Consider the following 24752-nt stretch of genomic DNA (forward strand, 5'->3'; position numbering starts at 1 on the left):
AATATCCACTTGCAGATTCTACAAAAAGAGTGTTTCAAAACTGCTGTATCAAAAGAAAGGTTCAAGTCTGTTAGTTGAGGACACACATCGCAAATAAGTTTCTCAGAATGCTTCTGTCTTGTTTTTCTGGGAAGATATTTCCTTTTTAACCATAGGCCTGATACCGTTCCAAATGTCCACTTCCAGATACTACAAAAAGAGTGTTTCAAACCTGCTCTATGAAAGGGAATGTTCAACTCTGTGACTTGAATGCAAACATCACAAAGAAGTTTCTGAGAATGCTGCTGTCTACTATTTATCTGTACTCCCGCTTCCAACGAAATCCGCAGTTTTATAGAAATATCCACTTGCAGATTCCAACAAAAAGAGTGTTTCACACGTGCTCTGTCAATAGAAAGGTTCAACAATGTTAGTTGTGTAGATAGAGCATAAACAAGTTTCTGAGATTGCTTCTATCTCGTTTTTATGGGAAGATATTTCCTTTTGTACCATAGGCCAAAAAGCGCTGCAATTGTCCACTTCCAGATGCTACAAAAAGAGTGTTTCAAACCTGCTCTATGACAGGGAATGTTCAACTCTGTGACTTGAATGCAAACATCACAAAGAAGTTTCTGAGAATGCTGCTGTCTACTATTTATCTGTACTCCCGCTTCCAACGAAATCCTGTTTTATAGAAATATCCACTTGCAGTTTCCAAAAAAAGAATGTTTCACACGTGCTCTGTCAATAGAAAGGTTCAACACTGTTAGTTGTGAAGATAGAGCATAAACAAGTTTCTGAGATTGCTTCTATCTCGTTTTTATGGGAAGATATTTCCTTTTGTACCATAGGCCAAAAAGCGCTGCAATTGTCCACTTCCAGATGCTACAAAAAGAGTGTTTCAAACCTGCTCTATGACAGGGAATGTTCAACTCTGTGACTTGAATGCAAACGTCATAAAGAAGTTTCTGAGAATGCTGCTGTCCACTAATTTTATGTAATCCCCTTTCCAACGAAATCCTCCGAGCTATCCAAATATCCACTTGCAGATTCTACAAAAAGAGTGTTTCAAAACTGCTGTATCAAAAGAAAGTTTCAAGTCTGTTAGTTGAGGACACACAACACAAATAAGTTTCTGAGAATGCTTCTGTCTTGTTTTTATGGGAAGATATTTCCTTTTTAACCATAGGCCTGATACCGTTCCAAATGTCCACTTCCAGATACTACAAAAAGAGTGTTTCAAACCTGCTCTATGAAAGCGAATGTTCAACTCTGTGACTTGAATGCAAACATCACAAAGAAGTTTCTGAGAATGCTGCTGTCTACTATTTATCTGTAATCCCGCTTCCAACGAAATCCTGTTTTGTAGAAATATCCACTTGCAGTTTCCAAAAAAAGAATGTTTCACACGTGCTCTGTCAATAGAAAGGTTCAACACTGTTAGTTGTGAAGATAGAGCATAAACAAGTTTCTGAGATTGCTTCTATCTCGTTTTTATGGGAAGATATTTCCTTTTGTACCATAGGCCACAAAGCGCTGCAAATGTCCACTTCCAGATGCTACAAAAAGAGTGTTTCAAACCTGCTCTATGACAGGGAATGTTCAACTCTGTGACTTGAATGCAAACGTCACAAAGAAGTTTCTGAGAATGCTGCTGTCCACTATTTTTATGTAATCCCTTTTCCAACGAACTCCTCAGAGCTATCCAAATATCCACTTGCAGATTCTACAAAAAGAGTGTTTCGAAACTGCTGTATCAAAAGAAAGGTTCAAGTCTCTTAGTTGAGGACACACAACAGAAATAAGTTTCTGAGAATGCTTCTGTCTTGTTTTTATGGGAAGATATTTCCTTTTTAACCATAGGCCTGATACCGTTCCAAATGTCCACTTCCAGATACTACAAAAAGAGTGTTTCAAACCTGCTCTATGAAAGGGAATGTTCAACTCTGTGACTTGAATGCAAACATCACAAAGAAGTTTCTGAGAATGCTGCTGTCTACTATTTATCTGTAATCCCGCTTCCAACGAAATCCTCAGTTTTATAGAAATATCCACTTGCAGATTCCAAAAAAAGAGTGTTTCACACGTGATCTGTCAATAGAAAGGTTCAACACTGTTAGTTGTGTAGATACAGCATAAACAAGTTTCTGAGATTGCTTCTATCTCGTTTTTATGGGAAGATATTTCCTTTTGTACCATAGGCCACAAAGCGCTGCAAATGTCCACTTCCAGAAGCTACAAAGCGTGTTTCAAACCTGCTCTATGACAGGGAATGTTCAACTCTGTGACTTGAATGCAAACGTCACAAAGAAGTTTCTGAGAATGCTGCTGTCTACTTTTTATATGTAATCCCGTTTCCAACAAAATCCTCAGAGCTATCCAAATATCCACTTGCAGATTCTACAAAAAGAGTGTTTCAAAACTGCTGTATCAAAAGAAAGGTTCAAGTCTCTTAGTTGAGGACACACATCGCAAATATGTTTCTGAGAATGCTTCTGTCTTGTTTTTATGGGAAGATATTTCCTTTTTAACCATAGGCCTGATACCGTTCCAAATGTCCACTTCCAGATACTACAAAAAGAGTGTTTCAAACCTGCTCTATGAAAGGGAATGTTCAACTCTGTGACTTGAATGCAAACATCACAAAGAAGTTTCTGAGAATGCTGCTGTCTACTATTTATCTGTAATCCCGCTTCCAATGAAATCCTCAGTTTTATACAAATATCCACTTGCAGATTCCAAAAAAAGACTGTTTCACACGTGCTCTGTCAATAGAAAGGTTCAACACTGTTAGTTGTGAAGATAGAGCATAAACAAGTTTCTGAGATTGCTTCTATCTCGTTTCTATGGGAAGATATTTCCTTTTGTACCATAGGCCAAAAAGCGATGCAAATGTCCACTTCCAGATGCTACAAAAAGAGTGCTTCAAACCTGCTCTATGACAGGGAATGTTCAACTCTGTGACTTGAATGCAAACGTCACAAAGAAGTTTCTGAGAATGCTGCTGTCCACTATTTTTATGTAATCCCTTTTCCAACGAACTCCTCAGAGCTATCCAAATATCCACTTGCAGATTCTACAAAAAGAGTGTTTCAAAACTGCTGTATCAAAAGAAAGGTTCAAGTCTCTTAGTTGAGGACACACAACAGTAATAAGTTTCTGAGAATGCTTCTGTCTTGCTTTATGGGAAGATATTTCCTTTTTAACCATAGGCCTGATACCATTCCAAATGTCCATTTCCAGATACTACAAAAAGAGTGTTTCAAACCTGCTCTATGAAAGGGAATGTTCAACTCTGTGACTTGAATGCAAACATCACAAAGAAGTTTCTGAGAATGCTGCTGTCTACTATTTATCTGTAATCCCGCTTCCAACGAAATCCTGTTTTATAGAAATATCCACTTGCAGTTTCCAAAAAAAGAATGTTTCACACGTGCTCTGTCAATAGAAAGGTTCAACACTGTTAGTTGTGAAGATAGAGCATAAACAAGTTTCTGAGATTGCTTCTATCTCGTTTTTATGGGAAGATATTTCCTTTTGTACCATAGGCCACAAAGCGCTGCAAATGTCCACTTCCAGATGCTACAAAAAGCGTGTTTCAAACCTGCTCTATGACAGGGAATGTTCAACTCTGTGACTTGAATGCAAACGTCACAAAGAAGTTTCTGAGAACGCTGCTGTCTACTTTTTATATGTAATCCCGTTTCCAACAAAATCCTCAGAGCTATCCAAATATCCACTTGCAGATTCTACAAAAAGAGTGTTTCAAAACTGCTGTATCAAAAGAAAGGTTCAAGTCTCTTAGTTGAGGACACACATCGCAAATAAGTTTCTGAGAATGCTTCTGTCTTGTTTTTCTGGGAAGATATTTCCTTTTTAACCATAGGCCTGATACCGTTCCAAATGTCCACTTCCAGATACTACAAAAAGAGTGTTTCAAACCTGCTCTATGAAAGGGAATGTTCAACTCTGTGACTTGAATGCAAACATCACAAAGAAGTTTCTGAGAATGCTGCTGTCTACTATTTATCTGTACTCCCGCTTCCAACGAAATCCGCAGTTTTATAGAAATATCCACTTGCAGATTCCAACAAAAAGAGTGTTTCACACGTGCTCTGTCAATAGAAAGGTTCAACAATGTTAGTTGTGTAGATAGAGCATAAACAAGTTTCTGAGATTGCTTCTATCTCGTTTTTATGGGAAGATATTTCCTTTTGTACCATAGGCCAAAAAGCGCTGCAATTGTCCACTTCCAGATGCTACAAAAAGAGTGTTTCAAACCTGCTCTATGACAGGGAATGTTCAACTCTGTGACTTGAATGCAAACATCACAAAGAAGTTTCTGAGAATGCTGCTGTCTACTATTTATCTGTACTCCCGCTTCCAACGAAATCCTGTTTTATAGAAATATCCACTTGCAGTTTCCAAAAAAAGAATGTTTCACACGTGCTCTGTCAATAGAAAGGTTCAACACTGTTAGTTGTGAAGATAGAGCATAAACAAGTTTCTGAGATTGCTTCTATCTCGTTTTTATGGGAAGATATTTCCTTTTGTACCATAGGCCAAAAAGCGCTGCAATTGTCCACTTCCAGATGCTACAAAAAGAGTGTTTCAAACCTGCTCTATGACAGGGAATGTTCAACTCTGTGACTTGAATGCAAACGTCATAAAGAAGTTTCTGAGAATGCTGCTGTCCACTAATTTTATGTAATCCCCTTTCCAACGAAATCCTCCGAGCTATCCAAATATCCACTTGCAGATTCTACAAAAAGAGTGTTTCAAAACTGCTGTATCAAAAGAAAGTTTCAAGTCTGTTAGTTGAGGACACACAACACAAATAAGTTTCTGAGAATGCTTCTGTCTTGTTTTTATGGGAAGATATTTCCTTTTTAACCATAGGCCTGATACCGTTCCAAATGTCCACTTCCAGATACTACAAAAAGAGTGTTTCAAACCTGCTCTATGAAAGCGAATGTTCAACTCTGTGACTTGAATGCAAACATCACAAAGAAGTTTCTGAGAATGCTGCTGTCTACTATTTATCTGTAATCCCGCTTCCAACGAAATCCTGTTTTGTAGAAATATCCACTTGCAGTTTCCAAAAAAAGAATGTTTCACACGTGCTCTGTCAATAGAAAGGTTCAACACTGTTAGTTGTGAAGATAGAGCATAAACAAGTTTCTGAGATTGCTTCTATCTCGTTTTTATGGGAAGATATTTCCTTTTGTACCATAGGCCACAAAGCGCTGCAAATGTCCACTTCCAGATGCTACAAAAAGCGTGTTTCAAACCTGCTCTATGACAGGGAATGTTCAACTCTGTGACTTGAATGCAAACGTCACAAAGAAGTTTCTGAGAACGCTGCTGTCTACTTTTTATATGTAATCCCGTTTCCAACAAAATCCTCAGAGCTATCCAAATATCCACTTGCAGATTCTACAAAAGAGTGTTTCAAAACTGCTGTATCAAAAGAAAGGTTCAAGTCTCTTAGTTGAGGACACACATCGCAAATAAGTTTCTGAGAATGCTTCTGTCTTGTTTTTATGGGAAGATATTTCCTTTTTAACCATAGGCCTGATACCGTTCCAAATGTCCACTTCCAGATACTACAAAAAGAGTGTTTCAAACCTGCTCTATGAAAGGGAATGTTCAACTCTGTGACTTGAATGCAAACATCACAAAGTAGTTTCTGAGAATGCTGCTGTCTACTATTTATCTGTAATCCCACTTCCAACGAAATCCTCAGTTTTATAGAAATATCCACTTGCAGATTCAAAAAAAGAGTGTTTCACACGTGCTCTGTCAATAGAAAGGTTCAACACTGTTAGTTGTGTAGATAGAGCATAAACAAGTTTCTGAGATTGCTTCTATCTCGTTTTTATGGGAAGATATTACCTTTTGTACCATAGGCCACAAAGCGCTGCAAATGTCCACTTCCAGATGCTACAAAAAGAGTGTTTCAAACCTGCTCTATGACAGGGAATGTTCAACTCTGTGACTTGAATGCAAACGTCACAAAGAAGTTTCTGAGAATGCTGCTGTCTACTTTTTATATGTAATCCCGTTTCCAACAAAATCCTCAGAGCTATCCAAATATCCACTTGCAGATTCTACAAAAAGAGTGTTTCAAAACTGCTGTATCAAAAGAAAGGTTCAAGTCTCTTAGTTGAGGACACACATCGCAAATATGTTTCTGAGAATGCTTCTGTCTTGTTTTTATGGGAAGATATTTCCTTTTTAACCATAGGCCTGATACCGTTCCAAATGTCCACTTCCAGATACTACAAAAAGAGTGTTTCAAACCTGCTCTATGAAAGGGAATGTTCAACTCTGTGACTTGAATGCAAACATCACAAAGAAGTTTCTGAGAATGCTGCTGTCTACTATTTATCTGTAATCCCGCTTCCAATGAAATCCTCAGTTTTATACAAATATCCACTTGCAGATTCCAAAAAAAGACTGTTTCACACGTGCTCTGTCAATAGAAGGGTTCAACACTGTTAGTTGTGAAGATAGAGCATAAACAAGTTTCTGAGATTGCTTCTATCTCGTTTTTATGGGAAGATATTTCCTTTTGTACCATAGGCCAAAAAGCGATGCAAATGTCCACTTCCAGATGCTACAAAAAGAGTGTTTCAAACCTGCTCTATGACAGGGAATGTTCAACTCTGTGACTTGAATGCAAACGTCACAAAGAAGTTTCTGAGAATGCTGCTGTCCACTATTTTTATGTAATCCCTTTTCCAACGAACTCCTCAGAGCTATCCAAATATCCACTTGCAGATTCTACAAAAAGAGTGTTTCAAAACTGCTGTATCAAAAGAAAGGTTCAAGTCTCTTAGTTGAGGACACACAACAGTAATAAGTTTCTGAGAATGCTTCTGTCTTGCTTTATGGGAAGATATTTCCTTTTTAACCATAGGCCTGATACCATTCCAAATGTCCATTTCCAGATACTACAAAAAGAGTGTTTCAAACCTGCTCTATGAAAGGGAATGTTCAACTCTGTGACTTGAATGCAAACATCACAAAGAAGTTTCTGAGAATGCTGCTGTCTACTATTTATCTGTAATCACGCTTCCAACGAAATCCTGTTTTATAGAAATATCCACTTGCAGTTTCCAAAAAAAGAATGTTTCACACGTGCTCTGTCAATAGAAAGGTTCAACACTGTTAGTTGTGAAGATAGAGCATAAACAAGTTTCTGAGATTGCTTCTATCTCGTTTTTATGGGAAGATATTTCCTTTTGTACCATAGGCCACAAAGCGCTGCAAATGTCCACTTTCAGATGCTACAAAAAGCGTGTTTCAAACCTGCTCTATGACAGGGAATGTTCAACTCTGTGACTTGAATGCAAACGTCACAAAGAAGTTTCTGAGAACGCTGCTGTCTACTTTTTATATGTAATCCCGTTTCCAACAAAATCCTCAGAGCTATCCAAATATCCACTTGCAGATTCTACAAAAGAGTGTTTCAAAACTGCTGTATCAAAAGTAAGGTTCAAGTCTCTTAGTTGAGGACACACATCGCAAATAAGTTTCTGAGAATGCTTCTGTCTTGTTTTTATGGGAAGATATTTCCTTTTTAACCATAGGCCTGATACCGTTCCAAATGTCCACTTCCAGATACTACAAAAAGAGTGTTTCAAACCTGCTCTATGAAAGGGAATGTTCAACTCTGTGACTTGAATGCAAACATCACAAAGAAGTTTCTGAGAATGCTGCTGTCTACTATTTGTCTGTAATCCCGCTTCCAACGAAATCCTCAGTTTTATAGAAATATCCACTTGCAGTTTCCAAAAAAAGAGTGTTTCACACGTGCTCTGTCAATAGAAAGGTTCAACAATGTTACTTGTGTAGATAGAGCATAAACAAGTTTCTGAGATTGCTTCTATCTCGTTTTTATGGGAAGATATTTCCTTTTGTACCATAGGCCAAAAAGCGCTGCAATTGTCCACTTCCAGATGCTACAAAAAGAGTGTTTCAAACCTGCTCTATGACAGGGAATGTTCAACTCTGTGACTTGAATGCAAACGTCATAAAGAAGTTTCTGAGAATGCTGCTGTCCACTATTTTTATGTAATCCCCTTTCCAACGAAATCCTCAGAGCTATCCAAATATCCACTTGCAGATTCTACAAAAAGAGTGTTTCAAAACTCCTGTATCAAAAGAAAGGTTCAAGTCTGTTAGTTGAGGACACACAACACAAATAAGTTTCTGAGAATGCTTCTGTCTTGTTTTTATGGGAAGATATTTCCTTGTTAACCATAGGCCTGATAACGTTCCAAATGTCCACTTCCAGATACTACATAAAGAGTGTTTCAAACCTGCTGTATGAAAGGGAATGTTCAACACTGTGACTTGAATGCAAACATCACAAAGAAGTTTCTGAGAATGCTGCTGTCTACAATTTATCTGTAATCCCGCTTCCAACGAAATCCTCAGTTTTATAGAAATATCCACTTGCAGATTCCAAAAAAAGAGTGTTTCACACGTGCTCTGTCAATAGAAAGGTTCAACACTGTTAGTTGTGTAGATAGAGCATAAGCAAGTTTCAGAGATTGCTTCTATCTCCTTTTTATGGGAAGATATTTCCTTTTGTACCATAGGCCACAAAGCGCTGCAAATGTCCACTTCCAGATACTACAAAAAGAGTGTTTGAAACCTGCTCTATGAAAGGGAATGTTCAGCTCTGTGACTTAAATGGAAACATCACAAAGAAGTTTGTGAGAATGCTGCTGTCTACTTTTTATATGTAATCCAGTTTCCAACGAAATCCGCAGAGCTATCCAAATATCCACTTGCAGATTCTACAAAAAGAGTGTTTCAAAACTGCTGTATCAAAAGAAAGGTTCAAGTCTGTTAGTTGAGGACACACATCGCAAATAAGTTTCTCAGAATGCTTCTGTCTTGTTTTTCTGGGAAGATATTTCCTTTTTAACCATAGGCCTGATACCGTTCAAAATGTCCACTTCCAGATACTACAAAAAGAGTGTTTCAAACCTGCTCTATGAAAGGGAATGTTCAACTCTGTGACTTGAATGCAAACATCACAAAGAAGTTTCTGAGAATGCTGCTGTCTACTATTTATCTGTACTCCCGCTTCCAACGAAATCCGCAGTTTTATAGAAATATCCACTTGCAGATTCCAACAAAAAGAGTGTTTCACACGTGCTCTGTCAATAGAAAGGTTCAACAATGTTAGTTGTGTAGATAGAGCATAAACAAGTTTCTGAGATTGCTTCTATCTCGTTTTTATGGGAAGATATTTCCTTTTGTACCATAGGCCAAAAAGCGCTGCAATTGTCCACTTCCAGATGCTACAAAAAGAGTGTTTCAAACCTGCTCTATGACAGGGAATGTTCAACTCTGTGACTTGAATGCAAACATCACAAAGAAGTTTCTGAGAATGCTGCTGTCTACTATTTATCTGTACTCCCGCTTCCAACGAAATCCTGTTTTATAGAAATATCCACTTGCAGTTTCCAAAAAAAGAATGTTTCACACGTGCTCTGTCAATAGAAAGGTTCAACACTGTTAGTTGTGAAGATAGAGCATAAACAAGTTTCTGAGATTGCTTCTATCTCGTTTTTATGGGAAGATATTTCCTTTTGTACCATAGGCCAAAAAGCGCTGCAATTGTCCACTTCCAGATGCTACAAAAAGAGTGTTTCAAACCTGCTCTATGACAGGGAATGTTCAACTCTGTGACTTGAATGCAAACGTCATAAAGAAGTTTCTGAGAATGCTGCTGTCCACTAATTTTATGTAATCCCCTTTCCAACGAAATCCTCCGAGCTATCCAAATATCCACTTGCAGATTCTACAAAAAGAGTGTTTCAAAACTGCTGTATCAAAAGGAAGTTTCAAGTCTGTTAGTTGAGGACACACAACACAAATAAGTTTCTGAGAATGCTTCTGTCTTGTTTTTATGGGAAGATATTTCCTTTTTAACCATAGGCCTGATACCGTTCCAAATGTCCACTTCCAGATACTACAAAAAGAGTGTTTCAAACCTGCTCTATGAAAGCGAATGTTCAACTCTGTGACTTGAATGCAAACATCACAAAGAAGTTTCTGAGAATGCTGCTGTCTACTATTTATCTGTAATCCCGCTTCCAACGAAATCCTGTTTTGTAGAAATATCCACTTGCAGTTTCCAAAAAAAGAATGTTTCACACGTGCTCTGTCAATAGAAAGGTTCAACACTGTTAGTTGTGAAGATAGAGCATAAACAAGTTTCTGAGATTGCTTCTATCTCGTTTTTATGGGAAGATATTTCCTTTTGTACCATAGGCCACAAAGCGCTGCAAATGTCCACTTCCAGATGCTACAAAAAGAGTGTTTCAAACCTGCTCTATGACAGGGAATGTTCAACTCTGTGACTTGAATGCAAACGTCACAAAGAAGTTTCTGAGAATGCTGCTGTCCACTATTTTTATGTAATCCCTTTTCCAACGAACTCCTCAGAGCTATCCAAATATCCACTTGCAGATTCTACAAAAAGAGTGTTTCAAAACTGCTGTATCAAAAGAAAGGTTCAAGTCTCTTAGTTGAGGACACACAACAGAAATAAGTTTCTGAGAATGCTTCTGTCTTGTTTTTATGGGAAGATATTTCCTTTTTAACCATAGGCCTGATACCGTTCCAAATGTCCACTTCCAGATACTACAAAAAGAGTGTTTCAAACCTGCTCTATGAAAGGGAATGTTCAACTCTGTGACTTGAATGCAAACATCACAAAGAAGTTTCTGAGAATGCTGCTGTCTACTATTTATCTGTAATCCCGCTTCCAACGAAATCCTCAGTTTTATAGAAATATCCACTTGCAGATTCCAAAAAAAGAGTGTTTCACACGTGCTCTGTCAATAGAAAGGTTCAACACTGTTAGTTGTGTAGATACAGCATAAACAAGTTTCTGAGATTGCTTCTATCTCGTTTTTATGGGAAGATATTTCCTTTTGTACCATAGGCCACAAAGCGCTGCAAATGTCCACTTCCAGAAGCTACAAAGCGTGTTTCAAACCTGCTCTATGACAGGGAATGTTCAACTCTGTGACTTGAATGCAAACGTCACAAAGAAGTTTCTGAGAATGCTGCTGTCTACTTTTTATATGTAATCCCGTTTCCAACAAAATCCTCAGAGCTATCCAAATATCCACTTGCAGATTCTACAAAAAGAGTGTTTCAAAACTGCTGTATCAAAAGAAAGGTTCAAGTCTCTTAGTTGAGGACACACATCGCAAATATGTTTCTGAGAATGCTTCTGTCTTGTTTTTATGGGAAGATATTTCCTTTTTAACCATAGGCCTGATACCGTTCCAAATGTCCACTTCCAGATACTACAAAAAGAGTGTTTCAAACCTGCTCTATGAAAGGGAATGTTCAACTCTGTGACTTGAATGCAAACATCACAAAGAAGTTTCTGAGAATGCTGCTGTCTACTATTTATCTGTAATCCCGCTTCCAATGAAATCCTCAGTTTTATACAAATATCCACTTGCAGATTCCAAAAAAAGACTGTTTCACACGTGCTCTGTCAATAGAAAGGTTCAACACTGTTAGTTGTGAAGATAGAGCATAAACAAGTTTCTGAGATTGCTTCTATCTCGTTTCTATGGGAAGATATTTCCTTTTGTACCATAGGCCAAAAAGCGATGCAAATGTCCACTTCCAGATGCTACAAAAAGAGTGCTTCAAACCTGCTCTATGACAGGGAATGTTCAACTCTGTGACTTGAATGCAAACGTCACAAAGAAGTTTCTGAGAATGCTGCTGTCCACTATTTTTATGTAATCCCTTTTCCAACGAACTCCTCAGAGCTATCCAAATATCCACTTGCAGATTCTACAAAAAGAGTGTTTCAAAACTGCTGTATCAAAAGAAAGGTTCAAGTCTCTTAGTTGAGGACACACAACAGTAATAAGTTTCTGAGAATGCTTCTGTCTTGCTTTATGGGAAGATATTTCCTTTTTAACCATAGGCCTGATACCATTCCAAATGTCCATTTCCAGATACTACAAAAAGAGTGTTTCAAACCTGCTCTATGAAAGGGAATGTTCAACTCTGTGACTTGAATGCAAACATCACAAAGAAGTTTCTGAGAATGCTGCTGTCTACTATTTATCTGTAATCCCGCTTCCAACGAAATCCTGTTTTATAGAAATATCCACTTGCAGTTTCCAAAAAAAGAATGTTTCACACGTGCTCTGTCAATAGAAAGGTTCAACACTGTTAGTTGTGAAGATAGAGCATAAACAAGTTTCTGAGATTGCTTCTATCTCGTTTTTATGGGAAGATATTTCCTTTTGTACCATAGGCCACAAAGCGCTGCAAATGTCCACTTCCAGATGCTACAAAAAGCGTGTTTCAAACCTGCTCTATGACAGGGAATGTTCAACTCTGTGACTTGAATGCAAACGTCACAAAGAAGTTTCTGAGAACGCTGCTGTCTACTTTTTTATGTAATCCCGTTTCCAACAAAATCCTCAGAGCTATCCAAATATCCACTTGCAGATTCTACAAAAAGAGTGTTTCAAAACTGCTGTATCAAAAGAAAGGTTCAAGTCTCTTAGTTGAGGACACACATCGCAAATAAGTTTCTGAGAATGCTTCTGTCTTGTTTTTATGGGAAGATATTTCCTTTTTAACCATAGGCCTGATACCGTTCCAAATGTCCACTTCCAGATACTACAAAAAGAGTGTTTCAAACCTGCTCTATGAAAGGGAATGTTCAACTCTGTGACTTGAATGCAAACATCACAAAGAAGTTTCTGAGAATGCTGCTGTCTACTATTTATCTGTAATCCCGCTTCCAACGAAATCCTCAGTTTTATAGAAATATCCACTTGCAGATTCCAAAAAAAGAGTGTATCACACGTGCTCTGTCAATAGAAAGGTTCAACACTGTTCGTTGTGAAGATAGAGCATAAACAAGTTTCTGACATTGCTTCTATCTCGTTTTTATGGGAAGATATTTCCTTTTTTACCATAGGCCACAAATCGCTGCAAATGTCCACTTCCAGATACTACAAAAAGAGTGTTTGAAACCTGCTCTATGAAAGGGAATGTTCAGCTCTGTGACTTAAATGGAAACATCACAAAGAAGTTTGTGAGAATGCTGCTGTCTACTTTTTATATGTAATCCAGTTTCCAACGAAATCCGCAGAGCTATCCAAATATCCACTTGCAGATTCTACAAAAAGAGTGTTTCAAAACTGCTGTATCAAAAGAAAGGTTCAAGTCTGTTAGTTGAGGACACACATCGCAAATAAGTTTCTCAGAATGCTTCTGTCTTGTTTTTCTGGGAAGATATTTCCTTTTTAACCATAGGCCTGATACCGTTCCAAATGTCCACTTCCAGATACTACAAAAAGAGTGTTTCAAACCTGCTCTATGAAAGGGAATGTTCAACTCTGTGACTTGAATGCAAACATCACAAAGAAGTTTCTGAGAATGCTGCTGTCTACTATTTATCTGTAATCCCGCTTCCAACGAAATCCTGTTTTATAGAAATATCCACTTGCAGTTTCCAAAAAAAGAATGTTTCACACGTGCTCTGTCAATAGAAAGGTTCAACACTGTTAGTTGTGAAGATAGAGCATAAACAAGTTTCTGAGATCGATTCTATCTCGATTTTTATGGGAAGATATTTCGTTTTTAACCATAGGCCACAAAGCGCTGCAAATGTCCACTTCCAGATACTACAAAAAGAGTGTTTGAAACCTGCTCTATGACAGGGAATGTTCAACTCCGTGACTTGAATGCAAACGTCATAAAGAAGTTTCTGAGAATGCTGCTGTCCACTATTTTTATGTAATCCCCTTTCCATCGAAATCCTCACAGCTATCCAAATATCCACTTGCAGATTCTACAAAAAGAGTGTTTCAAAACTGCTGTATCAAAAGAAAGGTTCAAGTCTGTTAGTTGAGGACACACAACACTAATAAGTTTCTGAGAATGCTTCTGTCTTGTTTTTATGGGAAGATATTTCCTTGTTAACCATAGGCCTGATACCGTTCCAAATGTCCACTTCCAGATACTACAAAAAGAGTGTTTCAAACCTGCTCTATGAAAGGGAATGTTCAACTCTGTGACTTGAATGCAAACATCACAAAGTAGTTTCTGAGAATGCTGCTGTCTACTATTTATCTGTAATCCCACTTCCAACGAAATCCTCAGTTTTATAGAAATATCCACTTGCAGATTCAAAAAAAGAGTGTTTCACACGTGCTCTGTCAATAGAAAGGTTCAACACTGTTAGTTGTGTAGATAGAGCATAAACAAGTTTCTGAGATTGCTTCTATCTCGTTTTTATGGGAAGATATTACCTTTTGTACCATAGGCCACAAAGCGCTGCAAATGTCCACTTCCAGATGCTACAAAAAGAGTGTTTCAAACCTGCTCTATGACAGGGAATGTTCAACTCTGTGACTTGAATGCAAACGTCACAAAGAAGTTTCTGAGAATGCTGCTGTCTACTTTTTATATGTAATCCCGTTTCCAACAAAATCCTCAGAGCTATCCAAATATCCACTTGCAGATTCTACAAAAAGAGTGTTTCAAAACTGCTGTATCAAAAGAAAGGTTCAAGTCTCTTAGTTGAGGACACACATCGCAAATATGTTTCTGAGAATGCTTCTGTCTTGTTTTTATGGGAAGATATTTCCTTTTTAACCATAGGCCTGATACCGTTCCAAATGTCCACTTCCAGATACTACAAAAGGAGTGTTTCAAACCTGCTCTATGAAAGGGAATGTTCAACTCTGTGACTTGAATGCAAACATCACAAAGAAGTTTCTGAGAATGCTGCTGTCTACTATTTATCTGTAATCCCGCTTCCAATGAAATCCTCAGTTTTATACAAATATCCACTTGCAGATTCCAAAAAAAGACTGTTTCACACGTGCTCTGTCAATAGAAGGGTAAAACACTGTTAGTTGTGAAGATAGAGCATAAACAAGTTTCTGAGATTGCTTCTATCTCGTTTTTATGGGAAGATATTTCCTTTTGTACCATAGGCCACAAAGCGCTGCAAATGTCCACTTCCAGATGCTACAAAAAGCGTGTTTCAAACCTGCTCTATGACAGGGAATGTTCAACTCTGTGACTTGAATGCAAACGTCACAAAGAAGTTTCTGAGAACGCTGCTGTCCACTATTTTTATGTAATCCCCTTTCCAACGAAATCCTCAGAGCTATCCAAATATCCACTTGCAGATTCTACAAAAAGAGTGTTTCAAAACTGCTGTATCAAAAGAAAGGTTCCAGTCTCTTAGTTGAGGACACACAACAGAAATAAGTCTCTGAGAATGCTTCTGTCTTGTTTTTATGGGAAGATATTTCCTTTTTAACCATAGGCCTGATACCTTTCCAAATGTCCCCTTCCAGATACTACAAAAAGAGTGTTTCAAACCTGCTCTATGAAAGGGAATGTTCAACTCTGTGACTTGAATGCAAACATCACAAAGAAGTTTCTGAGAATGCTGCTGTCTAGTATTTATCTGTAATCCCGCTTCCAACGAAATCCTCAGTTTTATAGAAATATCCACTTGCGGATTCCAAAAAAAGAGTGTTTCACACGTGCTCTGTCAATAGAAAGGTTCAACACTGTTAGTTGTGTAGATACAGCATAAACAAGTTTCTGAGATTGCTTCTATCTCGTTTTTATGGGAAGATATTTCCTTTTGTACCATAGGCCACAAAGCGCTGCAAATGTCCACTTCCAGAAGCTACAAAAAGCGTGTTTCAAACCTGCTCTATGACAGGGAATGTTCAACTCTGTGACTTGAATGCAAACGTCACAAAGAAGTTTCTGAGAATGCTGCTGTCTACTTTTTATATGTAATCCCGTTTCCAACAAAATCCTCAGAGTTATCCAAATATCCACTTGCAGATTCTACAAAAAGAGTGTTTCAAAACTGCTGTATCAAAAGAAAGGTTCAAGTCTCTTAGTTGAGGACACACATCGCAAATATGTTTCTGAGAATGCTTCTGTCTTGTTTTTATGGGAAGATATTTCCTTTTTAACCATAGGCCTGATACCGTTCCAAATGTCCACTTCCAGATACTACAAAAAGAGTGTTTCAAACCTGCTCTATGAAAGGGAATGTTCAACTCTGTGACTTGAATGCAAACATCACAAAGAAGTTTCTGAGAATGCTGCTGTCTACTATTTATCTGTAATAACGCTTCCAATGAAATCCTCAGTTTTATAGAAATATCCACTTGCAGATTCCAAAAAAAGACTGTTTCACACGTGCTCTGTCAATAGAAAGGTTCAACACTGTTAGTTGTGAAGATAGAGCATAAACAAGTTTCTGAGATTGCTTCTATCTCGTTTTTATGGGAAGATATTTCCTTTTGTACCATAGGCCAAAAAGCGAGGCAAATGTCCACTTCCAGATGCTACAAAAAGAGTGTTTCAAACCTGCTCTATGACAGGGAATGTTCAACTCTGTGACTTGAATGCAAACGTCACAAAGAAGTTTCTGAGAATGCTGCTGTCCACTATTTTTATGTAATCCCTTTTCCAACGAACTCCTCAGAGCTATCCAAATATCCACTTGCAGATTCTACAAAAAGAGTGTTTCAAAACTGCTGTATCAAAAGAAAGGTTCAAGTCTCTTAGTTGAGGACACACAACAGTAATAAGTTTCTGAGAATGCTTCTGTCTTGCTTTATGGGAAGATATTTCCTTTTTAACCATAGGCCTGATGCCATTCCAAATGTCCACTTCCAGATACTACAAAAAGAGTGTTTCAAACCTGCTCTATGAAAGGGAATGTTCAACTCTGTGACTTGAATGCAAACATCACAAAGAAGTTTCTGAGAATGCTGCTGTCTACTATTTATCTGTAATCCCGCTTCCAACGAAATCCTGTTTTATAGAAATATCCACTTGCAGTTTCCAAAAAAAGAATGTTTCACACGTGCTCTGTCAATAGAAAGGTTCAACACTGTTAGTGGTGAAGATAGAGCATAAACAAGTTTCTGAGATTGCTTCTATCTCGTTTTTATGGGAAGATATTTCCTTTTGTACCATAGGCCACAAAGCGCTGCAAATGTCCACTTCCAGATGCTACAAAAAGCGTGTTTCAAACCTGCTCTATGACAGGGAATGTTCAACTCTGTGACTTGAATGCAAACGTCACAAAGAAGTTTCTGAGAACGCTGCTGTCTACTTTTTATATGTAATCCCGTTTCCAACAAAATCCTCAGAGCTATCCAAATATCCACTTGCAGATTCTACAAAAAGAGTGTTTCAAAACTGCTGTATCAAAAGAAAGGTTCAAGTCTGTTAGTTGAGGACGCACATCGCAAATAAGTTTCTGAGAATGCTTCTGTCTTGTTTTTATGGGAAGATATTTCCTTTTTAACCATAGGCCTGATACCGTTCCAAATGTCCACTTACAGATACTACAAAAAGAGTGTTTCAAACCTGCTCTATGAAAGGGAATGTTCAACTCTGTGACTTGAATGCAAACATCACAAAGAAGTTTCTGAGAATGCTGCTGTCTACTATTTATCTGTAATCCCGCTTCCAATGAAATCCTCAGTTTTATAGAAATATCCACTTGCAGATTCCAAAAAAAGAGTGTTTCACACGTGCTCTGTCAATAGAAAGTTTCAACACTGTTAGTTGTGTAGATAGAGCATAAACAAGTTTCTGAGATCGCTTCTATCTCGATTTTTATGGGAAGATATTTCCTTTTTAACCATAGGCCACAAAGCGCTGCAAATGTCCACTTCCAGATACTACAAAAAGAGTGTTTGAAACCTGCTCTATGAAAGGGAATGTTCAGCTCTGTGACTTAAATGGAAACATCACAAAGAAGTTTCTGAGAATGCTGCTGTGTACTTTTTATAGGTAATCCCGTTACCAACGAAATCCTCACAGCTATCCAAATATACACTTGCAGATTCTACAAAAAGAGTGTTTCGAAACTGCTGTATCAAAGGAAAGGTTCAAGTCTGTTAGTTGAGGACACACATCGCAAATAAGTTTCTGAGAATGCTTCTGTCATGTTTTTATGGGAAGATATTTCCTTTTTAACCATAGGCCTGATACCATTCCAAATGTCCACTTCCAGATACTACTAAAAGAGTGTTTCAAACCTGCTGTATGAAAGGGAATGTTCAACTCTGTGACTTGAATGCAAACATCACAAAGGAGTTTCTGAGTATGCTGCTGTCTACTATTTATCTGTAATCCCGCTTCCAACGAAATCCTCAGTTTTATAGAAATATCCACTTGCAGATTCCAAAAAAAGAGTGTTTCACACGTGCTCTGTCAATAGAAAGGTTCAAAACTGTTAGTTGTGTAGATCGAGCATAAACAAGTTTCTGAGATTGCTTCTATCTCGTTTTTATGGGAAGATATTTCCTTTTGTATCATAGGCCACAAAGCGATGCAAATGTCCCCTTCCAGATGCTACAAAAAGAGTGTTTCAAACCTGCTCTATGACAGGGAATGTTCAACTCTGTGACTTGAATGCAAATGTCATAAAGAAGTTTCTGAGAATGCTGCTGTCCACTATTTTTATGTAATCCCCTTTCCATCGAAATCCTCAGAGCTATCCAAATATCCACTTGCAGATTCTACAAAAAGAGTGTTTCAAAACTGCTGTATCAAAAGAAAGGTTCAAGTCTGTTAGTTGAGGACACACAACACTAATAAGTTTCTGAGAATGCTTCTGTCTTGTTTTTATGGGAAGATATTTCCTTTTTAACCATAGGCCTGATAACGTTCCAAATGTCCACTTCCAGATACTACAAAAAGAGTGTTTCAAACCTGCTCTATGAAAGGGAATGTTCAACTCTGTGACTTGAATGCAAACATCACAAAGAAGTTTCTGAGAATGCTGCTGTCTACTATTTATCTGTAATCCCGCTTCCAACGAAATCCTCAGTTTTATAGAAATATCCACTTGCAGATTCCAAAAAAAGAATGTTTCACACGTGCTCTGTCAATAGAAAGGTTCAACACTGTTAGTTGTGAAGATAGAGCATAAACAAGTTTCTGAGATTGCTTCTATCTCGTTTTTATGGGAAGATATTTCCTTTTGTACCATAGGCCACAAAGCGCTGCAAATGTCCACTTCCAGATGCTACAAAAAGCGTGTTTCAAACCTGCTCTATGACAGGGAATGTTCAACTCTGTGACTTGAATGCAAACGTCACAAAGAAGTTTCTGAGAACGCTGCTGTCCACTATTTTTATGTAATCCCCTTTCCAACGAAATCCTCAGAGCTATCCAAATATCCACTTGCAGATTCTACAAAAAGAGTGTTTCAAAACTGCTGTATCAAAAGAAAGGTTCAAGTCTCTTAGTTGAGGACACACAACAGAAATAAGTCTCTGAGAATGCTTCTGTCTTGTTTTTATGGGAAGATATTTCCTTTTTAACCATAGGCCTGATACCTTTCCAAATGTCCCCTTCCAGATACTACAAAAAGAGTGTTTCAAACCTGCTCTATGAAAGGGAATGTTCAACTCTGTGACTTGAATGCAAACATCACAAAGAAGTTTCTGAGAATGCTGCTGTCTAGTATTTATCTGTAATCCCGCTTCCAACGAAATCCTCAGTTTTATAGAAATATCCACTTGCGGATTCCAAAAAAAGAGTGTTTCACACGTGCTCTGTCAATAGAAAGGTTCAACACTGTTAGTTGTGTAGATACAGCATAAACAAGTTTCTGAGATTGCTTCTATCTCGTTTTTATGGGAAGATATTTCCTTTTGTACCATAGGCCACAAAGCGCTGCAAATGTCCACTTCCAGAAGCTACAAAAAGCGTGTTTCAAACCTGCTCTATGACAGGGAATGTTCAACTCTGTGACTTGAATGCAAACGTCACAAAGAAGTTTCTGAGAATGCTGCTGTCTACTTTTTATATGTAATCCCGTTTCCAACAAAATCCTCAGAGCTATCCAAATATCCACTTGCAGATTCTACAAAAAGAGTGTTTCAAAACTGCTGTATCAAAAGAAAGGTTCAAGTCTCTTAGTTGAGGACACACATCGCAAATATGTTTCTGAGAATGCTTCTGTCTTGTTTTTATGGGAAGATATTTCCTTTTTAACCATAGGCCTGATACCGTTCCAAATGTCCACTTCCAGATACTACAAAAAGAGTGTTTCAAACCTGCTCTATGAAAGGGAATGTTCAACTCTGTGACTTGAATGCAAACATCACAAAGAAGTTTCTGAGAATGCTGCTGTCTACTATTTATCTGTAATAACGCTTCCAATGAAATCCTCAGTTTTATAGAAATATCCACTTGCAGATTCCAAAAAAAGACTGTTTCACACGTGCTCTGTCAATAGAAAGGTTCAACACTGTTAGTTGTGAAGATAGAGCATAAACAAGTTTCTGAGATTGCTTCTATCTCGTTTTTATGGGAAGATATTTCCTTTTGTACCATAGGCCAAAAAGCGAGGCAAATGTCCACTTCCAGATGCTACAAAAAGAGTGTTTCAAACCTGCTCTATGACAGGGAATGTTCAACTCTGTGACTTGAATGCAAACGTCACAAAGAAGTTTCTGAGAATGCTGCTGTCCACTATTTTTATGTAATCCCTTTTCCAACGAACTCCTCAGAGCTATCCAAATATCCACTTGCAGATTCTACAAAAAGAGTGTTTCAAAACTGCTGTATCAAAAGAAAGGTTCAAGTCTCTTAGTTGAGGACACACAACAGTAATAAGTTTCTGAGAATGCTTCTGTCTTGCTTTATGGGAAGATATTTCCTTTTTAACCATAGGCCTGATGCCATTCCAAATGTCCACTTCCAGATACTACAAAAAGAGTGTTTCTAACCTGCTCTATGAAAGGGAATGTTCAACTCTGTGACTTGAATGCAAACATCACAAAGAAGTTTCTGAGAATGCTGCTGTCTACTATTTATCTGTAATCCCGCTTCCAACGAAATCCTGTTTTATAGAAATATCCACTTGCAGTTTCCAAAAAAAGAATGTTTCACACGTGCTCTGTCAATAGAAAGGTTCAACAGTGTTAGTTGTGAAGATAGAGCATAAACAAGTTTCTGAGATTGCTTCTATCTCGTTTTTATGGGAAGATATTTCCTTTTGTACCATAGGCCACAAAGCGCTGCAAATGTCCACTTCCAGATGCTACAAAAAGCGTGTTTCAAACCTGCTCTATGACAGGGAATGTTCAACTCTGTGACTTGAATGCAAACGTCACAAAGAAGTTTCTGAGAACGCTGCTGTCTACTTTTTATATGTAATCCCGTTTCCAACAAAATCCTCAGAGCTATCCAAATATCCACTTGCAGATTCTACAAAAAGAGTGTTTCAAAACTGCTGTATCAAAAGAAAGGTTCAAGTCTGTTAGTTGAGGACGCACATCGCAAATAAGTTTCTGAGAATGCTTCTGTCTTGTTTTTCTGGGAAGATATTTCCTTTTTAACCATAGGCCTGATACCGTTCCAAATGTCCACTTACAGATACTACAAAAAGAGTGTTTCAAACCTGCTCTATGAAAGGGAATGTTCAACTCTGTGACTTGAATGCAAACATCACAAAGAAGTTTCTGAGAATGCTGCTGTCTACTATTTATCTGTAATCCCGCTTCCAATGAAATCCTCAGTTTTATAGAAATATCCACTTGCAGATTCCAAAAAAAGAGTGTTTCACACGTGCTCTGTCAATAGAAAGTTTCAACACTGTTAGTTGTGTAGATAGAGCATAAACAAGTTTCTGAGATCGCTTCTATCTCGATTTTTATGGGAAGATATTTCCTTTTTAACCATAGGCCACAAAGCGCTGCAAATGTCCACTTCCAGATACTACAAAAAGAGTGTTTGAAACCTGCTCTATGAAAGGGAATGTTCAGCTCTGTGACTTAAATGGAAACATCACAAAGAAGTTTCTGAGAATGCTGCTGTGTACTTTTTATAGGTAATCCCGTTACCAACGAAATCCTCACAGCTATCCAAATATACACTTGCAGATTCTACAAAAAGAGTGTTTCAAAACTGCTGTATCAAAGGAAAGGTTCAAGTCTGTTAGTTGAGGACACACATCGCAAATAAGTTTCTGAGAATGCTTCTGTCATGTTTTTATGGGAAGATATTTCCTTTTTAACCATAGGCCTGATACCATTCCAAATGTCCACTTCCAGATACTACTAAAAGAGTGTTTCAAACCTGCTGTATGAAAGGGAATGTTCAACTCTGTGACTTGAATGCAAACATCACAAAGGAGTTTCTGAGTATGCTGCTGTCTACTATTTATCTGTAATCCCGCTTCCAACGAAATCCTCAGTTTTATAGAAATATCCACTTGCAGATTCCAAAAAAAGAGTGTTTCACACGTGCTCTGTCAATAGAAAGGTTCAAAACTGTTAGTTGTGTAGATCGAGCATAAACAAGTTTCTGAGATTGCTTCTATCTCGTTTTTATGGGAAGATATTTCCTTTTGTATCATAGGCCACAAAGCGATGCAAATGTCCCCTTCCAGATGCTACAAAAAGAGTGTTTCAAACCTGCTCTATGACAGGGAATGTTCAACTCTGTGACTTGAATGCAAACGTCATAAAGAAGTTTCTGAGAATGCTGCTGTCCACTATTTTTATGTAATCCCCTTTCCATCGAAATCCTCAGAGCTATCCAAATATCCACTTGCAGATTCTACAAAAAGAGTGTTTCAAAACTGCTGTATCAAAAGAAAGGTTCAAGTCTGTTAGTTGAGGACACACAACACTAATAAGTTTCTGAGAATGCTTCTGTCTTGTTTTTATGGGAAGATATTTCCTTTTTAACCATAGGCCTGATAACGTTCCAAATGTCCACTTCCAGATACTACAAAAAGAGTGTTTCAAACCTGCTCTATGAAAGGGAATGTTCAACTCTGTGACTTGAATGCAAACATCACAAAGAAGTTTCTGAGAATGCTGCTGTCTACTATTTATCTGTAATCCCGCTTCCAACGAAATCCTCAGTTTTATAGAAATATCCACTTGCAGATTCCAAAAAAAGAGTGTTTCACACGTGCTCTGTCAATAGAAAGGTTCAACACTGTTAGTTGTGTAGATAGAGCATAAACAAGTTTCTGAGATTGCTTCTATCTCGTTTTTATGGGAAGATATTTCCTTTTGTACCATAGGCCACAAAGCGCTGCAAATGTCCACTTCCAGATGCTACAAAAAGAGTGTTTCAAACCTGCTCTATGACAGGGAATGTTCAGCTCTGTGACTTGAATGCAAAAGTCACAAAGAAGTTTCTGAAAATGCTGCTATCTACTTTTTGTATGTAATCCCGTTTCCAACAAAATCCTCAGAGCTATCCAAATATCCACTTGCAGATTCTACAAAAAGAGTGTTTCAAAACTGCTGTATGAAAAGAAAGGTTCAAGTCTGTTAGTTGAGGACACACATCGCAAATAAGTTTCTGAGAATGCTTCTGTCTTGTTTTTATGGGAAGATATTTCCTTTTTAACCATAGGCCTGATACCGTTCCAAATGTCCACTTCCAGATACTACTAAAAGAGTGTTTCAAACCTGTTCTATGAAAGGGAATGTTCAACTCTGTGTCTTGAATGCAAACATCGCAAAGAAGGTTCTGATAATGCTGCTGTCTACTATTTATCTGTAATCCCGCTTCCAATGAAATCCTCAGTTTTATGGAAATATCCACTTGCAGATTCCAAAAAAAGAGTGTTTCACACGTGCCCTGTCAATAGAAAGGTTCAACACTGTTAGTTGTGAAGATAGAGCATAAACACGTTTCTGAGATTGCTTCTATCTCGTTTTTATGGGAAGATATTTCCTTTTGTACCATAGGCCACAAAGCGCTGCAAATGTCCACTTCCAGATGCTACGAATAGAGTGTTTCAAACCTGCTCTATGACAGGGAATGTTCAACTCTGTGACTTGAATGCAAACGTCACAAAGAAGATTCTGAGAATGCTGCTGTCCACTATTTTAATGTAATCCCGTTTCCAACGAAATCCTCAGAGCTATCCAAATATCCACTTGCAGATTCTACAAAAAGAGTGTTTCAAAACTGCTGTATCAAAAGAAAGGTTCAAGTCTGTTAGTTGAGGACACACATCGCAAATAAGTTTCTCAGAATGCTTCTGTCTTGTTTTTATGGGAAGATATTTCCTTTTAAACCATAGGCCTGATACCGTTCCAAATGTCCACTTCCAGATACTACAAAAGAGTGTTTCAAACCTGCTCTATGAAAGGGAATGTTCAACTCTGTGACTTGAATGCAAACATCACAAAGAAGTTTCTGAGAATGCTGCTGTCTACTATTTATCTGTAATCCCGCTTCCAACGAAATCCTGTTTTATAGAAATATCCACTTGCAGTTTCCAAAAAAAGAATGTTTCACACGTGCTCTGTCAATAGAAAGGTTCAACAGTGTTAGTTGTGAAGATAGAGCATAAACAAGTTTCTGAGATTGCTTCTATCTCGTTTTTATGGGAAGATATTTCCTTTTGTACCATAGGCCACAAAGCGCTGCAAATGTCCACTTCCAGATGCTACAAAAAGCGTGTTTCAAACCTGCTCTATGACAGGGAATGTTCAACTCTGTGACTTGAATGCAAACGTCACAAAGAAGTTTCTGAGAACGCTGCTGTCTACTTTTTATATGTAATCCCGTTTCCAACAAAATCCTCAGAGCTATCCAAATATCCACTTGCAGATTCTACAAAAAGAGTGTTTCAAAACTGCTGTATCAAAAGAAAGGTTCAAGTCTGTTAGTTGAGGACGCACATCGCAAATAAGTTTCTGAGAATGCTT

This window comes from Pan paniscus, chromosome 11, assembly GCF_029289425.2.
Source record: "Pan paniscus chromosome 11, NHGRI_mPanPan1-v2.0_pri, whole genome shotgun sequence".
NCBI classification, from domain to species: Eukaryota; Metazoa; Chordata; class Mammalia; order Primates; family Hominidae; genus Pan; species Pan paniscus.